We start from the raw sequence: 8,354 nt of genomic DNA, 5'->3' as shown, positions 1-8,354 counted from the left end.
TACCTGTTTAATATGCAATGATGATACAGCATCACCCTAACTAAAAATGTGAAGCAAAGTGCAGAAAACATGTTAGTGATGCTTCATAAAACTTGACCTGGACCTGCCAATACCTCATAATTAACAAGATCCAAGACTTCAGAACTTTTCATGTATGATAGAATCAAGGTAATGATGCAATGATGGTGCTGGAATTTAACAAAATACATAAACATCCATACAAAGCAGTAGCAGCAGTTCAAAACTTTTGGAGATCTTCATTTGAAAATAAGTATCAAAAAGTGTCCACCACATCCAAACAACTAATGTTCATGTCTGTGCACGAGCTGGGAGCACAGTGTTTATGTTAAAGAATGAGTCATGATCTCATGCATGGTTTAAAAGATGAATTTCTTCTGCCCTTTAGCTTTACCTCCCTCGGCGGCTCACGCCACGGTTTAGAGGCTCGTAAATTTCACTCACCTTTACATTTAAATCTCAGCAGTGGAACAGAAAACCTCAACTGGTTTTACTGGAGCTGCTCAGCAGCCACCAGGACGATGCTGTTGTTATAGTGACCATTTCAGATAAACTTTATATATGAGTCACAGTAGTTGCTGTTAGGGATTACTGCCCTCATAGAAATTGTATAAAGGGATCAAATTCAATATCAGAACGTTTTTAACATGGAAGTATTCTGGTGTGAAAAAGTCTTGAGCCACATCTCATTTCTTAATGTTTTGTGAGGAAAATCAAGAAAAGATGCAACAATTTATTGAAACTTCAAAAAATAAAACTCAACAACAAAAAAACATTCATATAAAAACAGGTAAGCACATTTCTAAGGAGTCCGAAAGTTAATATTTGGTACGACCACCTTTCTTCTCCAACACAGACAGAATTCTCTTAGTCAGGCTTCCTTGTAATTTTTTAAGTTCTCCAGGTTTCTGGAGAAACGCAGCTCTTCTTTTGATGTTTTCAGGATGATTCCACGTTAGTGCAAATTACTGCAGATGAGATTTACAGTAACTGTGCTGTAAATAGAAATTACAGCAAATTACTGTAAATGTCAGTTATGTTGAGCTCTGGGCTCTGGGGAGGCCAATCTACTGCATGACTAACAGTGTGTGTCACTGTGTGTTTGTGAAGCCATTTTCAATCAGATACTATCCAGATGGTATTACACAGGGGATGGGAATCTAATGATTATAATGAGTTATTTATGCTTGAATTACTCATAGGTCAGTGTTAAGTGGCTAACAAACAAACAAACAAAGAAGCAAAAAACACACAAGACATATCTATAAGAATTGGACTGGACTAAAAATGATGGAAAAACTTTAAAAATAACAGGAAAGTGTCGCTGATTAGAAGGGAAACAAAAAGTCATAAGGGCTGGATCAAGACTTTTTGTAGAAAGAAATGTGTTGCTGTCATTGCTGTTAATTTATTTTTAGAATCACAAAGCATAAATAAAGAATTTAATAGCTATTTTGTTTTTGCTTTTAGTTGCACTACATAATCTTCCTTGAAACATGAATTTTTGCACAGATAAATCCATCCATCCTCTTCTGCTTATCCAGTCTGTCACAGGGCTAATAAGATAAATGGTTTTTTCCCTGTCCATGTAGTCTTAAAAAAAGATGTTGTTTAACCTGCAACAAAATTACAAAATTAACATCTGGCATTAACCATGAGTGCAAGGTTTATATCAAAGATTAACATTCCTGCAGAATGGTTTGTGCCATCTTTGAGCATTACTAAAGCTAAAGGTTATGACCTCTTCTCACCTTCTAAACCACTTAGTTGCTGTATTTTTACAATGTGCATCAGTTAAACACTTTAATTCAGTGAAAATAATCAGAACTATAAATAAGACCTTCTTTTGACCTTTGTAACAGAGCATCAGCTGAAGCTCAAATGTAAACGAGATTTTCTGAAATGGCCTGCAGATGGCAGCATATATTCAACATTTCCAAGCTCTCCATAAAAGGGTGACACATTCTGGTCTGAAAAATCAAGTCATATCTTTGCACTTCAGGGATTTACAATCACAAGTTTTGTTTTCTTAAGAGTACGGATCAAGTTTCACCACTGAGCCTGTCGAATCCTGAAAACTGAGCCTAAGTCAACACCGTGAGGTCATCGCGTATACCAGGAGAATGTAGTTGTTGTAACTTTATAGGAAAGCTCGGCCATTAAATGTCCAAGTTTGTTGACAAAGGTGCTCGACTGCTGCGAGCACGTTTCAGTGACTTCATCAGAGAGAAGCATTAACACTGATGGTAAATTTGTCAAATGTGACACAGCATTCTGCAGCTTCCTGGACTGGAAAAAAAGCATGAAGCTGAAGTGAATAAAAATCAGGTTTCACTTGGTGTACGGGGGCATAAATTACTGCCCACCTCTTTCAGGAAATGTGCGAGTGACCCTAAAGTCAGCGTTACATGACGCAGTGGTTAATCATAAAAACAGTTGTGCACCGAAGGAATTATGTTGTTTCTTTATGAGTCAGGGCCTCTGACTTCCAGTTTTAGGGAAATTATAAAGTTGCGTAAACATTAAAAAATGGTCAAAATGTGGATATCATTGAAAGGGGAACATTACGAGCAGATATGATTTTACTGCTTCTGCCATTGCAATTAAACGTGATTTACTGTGGATCATAAAGAGGGCAGGGGGTTTGTTACGGCAGTTACCCTACTTTTACCCTACTCAAACACCTGAAACATGTGAAGAGCGGAATTAAAACCATATCACCCTGACTGCAGAGAGTCACCCTGATCGTTAAAAGAAAGAAAGGAAAAAAGATATATTAACATCCTTAGAGCCCAAATCCCCGAATAATGAGCATGAACTAGGGCAAACATGTTTGAGTCGAGGGTCAGAAAAACAGCATTACAAATGAGGCGAGCGAGCCAGGAAATCCTGCTGCTTCACGTGGTCTGTGGAAGGCAGTCACATGCAAACAAAGCCAATCACTGAGGACGAGGAATCCTTGGATTCCTACGGCGCAACAAGACCAGGAAACGCTCAGCCGTTTGTTCAAGTTTGCAAAGAAAAATAAGCTTGAAAGTGTGGAAATCATCACATGTCAAATATGTAGTATAGAAGATATTTAAGAAGACTGTAAAATCCTAATGTTGGGGAGAAAAAGTTCAACATTTTGGGGGAAAAAAATGTATATTTCCCTCAGTTTTGAATTTAAATGAGAAGATTAATGCCACTCTTACATCTGCACATATTAAGCTTCTTCTTGTTTAGCTTAGCACAGAGGTTGGGACTGTGTAGGTGAGGGAGAAGAAAATGGCCCCTTGATAATGTAGGTGTGTACAATACTGTACACAAGTCTTAATGCATAATTTTCAATTCCGTTCAATTCAATTTTATTTGTACAGCGCCAAATTATAACAGTTGGCTCAAGGCACTTTATATTGTAAGGTAGACCCTGCAATAATACATACAGAGAAAAACCCAACAATCACATGACCCCCCTATGAGCAATCAGTGCCTGGCTGTCAGAAGACATTTTTACAAAAGGAAAGCGAGGAGAAAATGCTGAGGTATGCTAAATAACACCAACCCTGGGCTAAAGTTAGCGGCAGCAGGTCTTACAGAGTGATAAATGCAAATACCACTTTTTCAAATCATTGTAAATGCATATGGAGGAGGTCAGGAGAGACGTACAACAGTGAGTGTCTGCAGCCATCTGTAAAACACGGTGGAGGCTGTGTCATGGTTTGGGTTGCATTTCAGCCAGCGGTGTTGGGCATCTTGTGAAAACTGATTAAAAAAGTACCATCAGATTTTGATCCACCATGTAACACATTGTGGAAAATACCTGATGGTACTTTCTTCTTGAAGGTTACGCCAAATTACAGAAGATCCGTGGTGATGCGTCTGATGGAGTGATGAATCCATGTTGTTTTTTGCTTTGCACTATATTTGTTTTTTTTGATAATTTCTTTGTATTGTTTTTCTTTAAACATTATACTGGGGAGATGGAGGGTAACAACAAAGAAGAACATAAAAAGAAAAAGAAAGAAAAAAAATTAAATAAATAAAACAGGTATAAAAAGAACGTGTTGAGTCAGCATGTTTCTACAATTTGATTTTGAAGTTTCTCATTATCAATGTGATGGTCTTTATCCTGTCGAGTTTATGTAATCAGTCCATTTCTCCCACTTTTGATGGTAGTGAATCTTTCTGAGTCCTTATTCTGTAAGTCAATTGTTCCATAATTCGTATTCCGTCTATAATTTTGATCCATTCATCCTGCGATGGTGGGTCTATCTTGTACCATTTTCTTGTGATTTCCTTTTTACAGGCTGCAATCATAATTTTTTTTATTTTATTATTTTTTTATTTTGTTGCCTGTCCCGTTTGGCTCTTTTTGCCATCACAATTATTGTCTAAAGGCGAAGAAAGCTGCCCAACGGATTTACTTTACCAAATGGACCATCTCAGCCTTGCCGTAATGGTCTATTTGATTCACCTTTTATTGTTTATTTTATTTTATTTTCACTTGTTAAATACAGGAAAGACCTGACTGGGGAAAAGAAAGGGGAGAAAGAAAGAGGGAAAGAAAAACAGCGGAGAAAAGGGACGGGGATAAAGGGCAAAAAACAAAAACCAACAAAATAAGCAGACAAAAAATACATATATCAATCACCTGGATCACCTGTTGAGAAAGAAAAAAAGAGAAAACAAGCAGGAAAAAAAGAGCGATATAATAAACAACATCACGATGATCTATGTGAATATAACAGTAAATACTAAATATTAAACATTATTGTGCAGCACGTAAGATCGACAGCGCACAGTGTGCTTTGAGGTAGGAGCCAAACTATGACCCCCCCACCCCCACTAGGTGATGGAGCTGATCAAAGGAGTCCAGAGCAATTGATCTGATGTGGTGGCAGAGGCTGTATCAAGAGTAATGTAATCTAATAGATAATTTCTATATTGGTTAGACTTAAGATTATTTTTATTTTCCCAGTTTATGAGGACTGTTTTCTTGGCTATGCATAGGGCAGTGAAAACCATATGGGCTATATTCTTATCTGTAGTGACATTATCTAAGCTGCCCAACAAACACACTAAAGGGGAAGTTGGAATGTTACATTTCAGACACTTTGATAAGTCTTCACATATCTCGCGCCAAAACTTCTGAACTGGTGGACAGAACCAAAGAGCGCGGATATAATTGTCCGGTGAATTGGTTTGACAGTGTGAGCAGTTGTTGGTAGACGTAAAGCCCATCTTGAACATCCGATGACCTGTATAGTGCACTCTATGTAGTATTTTGTATTGAATTAATTGAAGACTGGGATTTCTAATTAAATGAAAGGTTTTTAAGCAAATCTGAGACCAGATAAGTTAACTGATAAATCCGCTTCCCATTTTGCAATAGGAAGTGATATTGATTCATCTGTTTTAGAAAGCATTCTGTATATTTTGGAAAGTAATTTGGGGGTTTTAAGAGTAAGAAATTGAACCACACTTGGTGGTGTTTGTAGTTCAACTTGACCCGGTTTAAATTTCTTTTTTATTATGGATTTCATTTGTTGATATTCTAAAAATCTTTTCTTGTTGATCCCATATTGTGTAACTAGTCTGTCAAATGGAATAAATTCTGTTCCTTCTAGTATATGTTCTAAATATTTGATTCCTTTACCACTCCAATCTGGAAAGTTTATCATATTATTGTTTTGTAATATGTCAGGGTTGTTCCAGATAGGTGTACATTTGCATGGGATTAATGAAGACTCCGTCAATTTCAGAAACTCCCACCATGCTGTCAGAGAAGAGCTGATGCTGACGCTTTTGAAGCATTCATGTCATTGGATGTTTGAGCTGATAAATGGTAAATCTGAAATCTCTAGATTATTGCAAAGTGCTTGTTCTACATCTAGCCAAGGTTCGTCTAAGAGGGTATGTTTTAGCCATCCTGAGATAAATTGAAGCCTGTTGGCTAAGAAGTAGTGCTGAAAGTTAGGTAGTTCTAATCCTCCTTTATCCTTGGTCTTTTGTAGTGTTTTTAAGCTGATACATGGGGGTTTATTTTTCCAAAGAAATTTGGACATGTATGAATCTAGAGATCTGAACCAATCTTGTGGCGGTTTAGTTGGGATCATTGAGAATAAATACTTTATTTTTGGTAAGACCATCATTTTTATAGCGGCAACCCTTCCCATGAGTGATATGGGTAGACATTTCCATCTAGCCAGATCGCCTTCTACCTTCTTTAAAAATGGGATATGGTTTAATTTAGTCAGATCTGCAAGCTTTGGAGAAACATTAATACCTAAATATTTTATATTTCCCGATTGCAGTGGTGTAGAAGAAGAATTATGGAAGGAGCAATTAATCGGGAGGACTGTAGATTTTAACCAGTTAATTGAGTAGTCTGATATTCTTGCAAAAGAGTTTATCAATTCAATCACCCCAGAGATATTGGTTTGTGAGTTTTGGAGAAAAAGTAACACATCGTCAACATAAAGGCTGATTTTATGTTCCACGTTCTTGCATTTTATGCCCTTAATTACTGAATTCTGTCGAATTGCTGCTGCTAGTGGTTCAATAAAAATTGCAAACAGTGAAGGGAAGAGTGGGCATCCCTGCCTGGTGCCCCTCAGGAGAGAGAAGCTGGAGGATGTTTGGTCATTTGTTTTGACACAAGCTGTTGGGGAATTGTATAATATTCTTATCCAGTTAATGAAAGAGGATCCAAAAATAAATTTGTGTAAAGTTGCAAACAGAAATTTCCAGTTAACTCTGTCAAATGCTTTTTCTGCATCTAAAGAAAATATTGTAGTTTCAAGGTTTTTACTGTATGAGTAGTCTATTAAATTAAGTAATCTACGTGTATCTGTTGATGAGTGCCTGCCTTTTATGAAACCAGTTTGGTCAGGATGAATTAGGAGGGGGGTTATTTTCTCTAGTCTCTTTGAGAGAGCTTTGCAGATTATTTTGAGGTCTACATTTATAAGGGATATTGGACGATAGCTTGAGGGATATACAGGGTCTTTGCCTGGTTTTAGCAGGAGATTAATGTTTGCAGAATTCATATTTGATGGAAGTCTGCCCTTTTCTTTGATTTCCAACAACGTTCTGTAAAACACTGGTGCTAGAATCGTCCAGAATTCTTTGTAGAATTCTGCAGGAAAGCCGTCTGGACCTGGAGCCTTATTATTGGGCATGCCTATCAGGACTTTCTGAACATAATTTTCAATATGTATCTATGTTCTTTCAACACATTTCCCATAATGACACCAAGATATAATAATGTACAAGACTCTTGGGTTCTGTCCCAAGATTTTGTGATCTTGGGACAGAACCAGAACACATGGGAATGATTCACATTTACATCTCCACAGCTTCCCCAACACGGTTGTGGTAATGAAGTGTGTTTGCTTCTAATTTTGGGTGTTATAAAAAATCTAATTACATTTTTCCAGGAATGCAATCTCCAAACACGTGATGATGTTTTTGCCTGCTGTTTTTTCCAGATTTGTGACCATTCCTCATCAGATATGTTCACTCCCAACTCTCTCTGCCACTTCAGTTTTACATACGTTGTTGTGCACCCTCTTGCCTCCATTATATGCTCATAAATTGTAGAGATTTACACTATACTTACACTATATTTAAATATAAATTTGTACTTGATTCAAAAAGTTCTGCACCTACTTCCAGTTTTCCTAGCATATATAAAGAAATTTGGGGTGGCTCAAAAAATGTGCCTGCTACTGTATATCATAAAAATTACATTTTCATAATGCTTTATTTCAATTGATTATTTCTTGTTCCCACCTTCTTCTTAACTGCAAGTGTATAAACTTGCATTCTCTTTAGTCTCACTGATTTTAAAACCGCCCCCACGACGGTAAGTCAAATTCTTGTGGTGTTTGTTTTGTGCAACCACATTTTTTTTAAATAACAACATTAGCTTATATTGATGATCAGTTATATGGCATCATTTATATTTTGCCTCACTGCTGGAGGTGCCTTATAGCAAATATGAAAGCATTATTGATGTCGACAGAAGTCAAGTAAGTGTGTGTTTGAAAACATTTATTTTATGGATTTCACAGTAAGCCTAAACACTGTAAAGTAAAGGTGCAGTGTAAAGAGGGGAACCGTTAGTTAATAACTCCTGCAGTGCATGAATTTTTAGTTAAGCAATCACGCTGCTCTGTGCATCTGCTTCCACTTAGGGACCTACAGAGAGATTAAATGAATGTGGAAAAGTAATGAATCTCACACGTAAAGAGAGGCCCATTTACATCCTGTAATGGCGTTGTGTTCAGTCAAACCATGACATAAAGCACAAATCCTGGAAGAGGACACAGCATTTACAATGCATGACAGGC

This window comes from Neolamprologus brichardi, chromosome 18 (assembly GCF_056152115.1).
Source record: "Neolamprologus brichardi isolate AB-2024 chromosome 18, ASM5615211v1, whole genome shotgun sequence".
NCBI lineage: Eukaryota > Metazoa > Chordata > Actinopteri > Cichliformes > Cichlidae > Neolamprologus > Neolamprologus brichardi.
Note: the sequence above shows the minus strand (reverse complement) of the source record.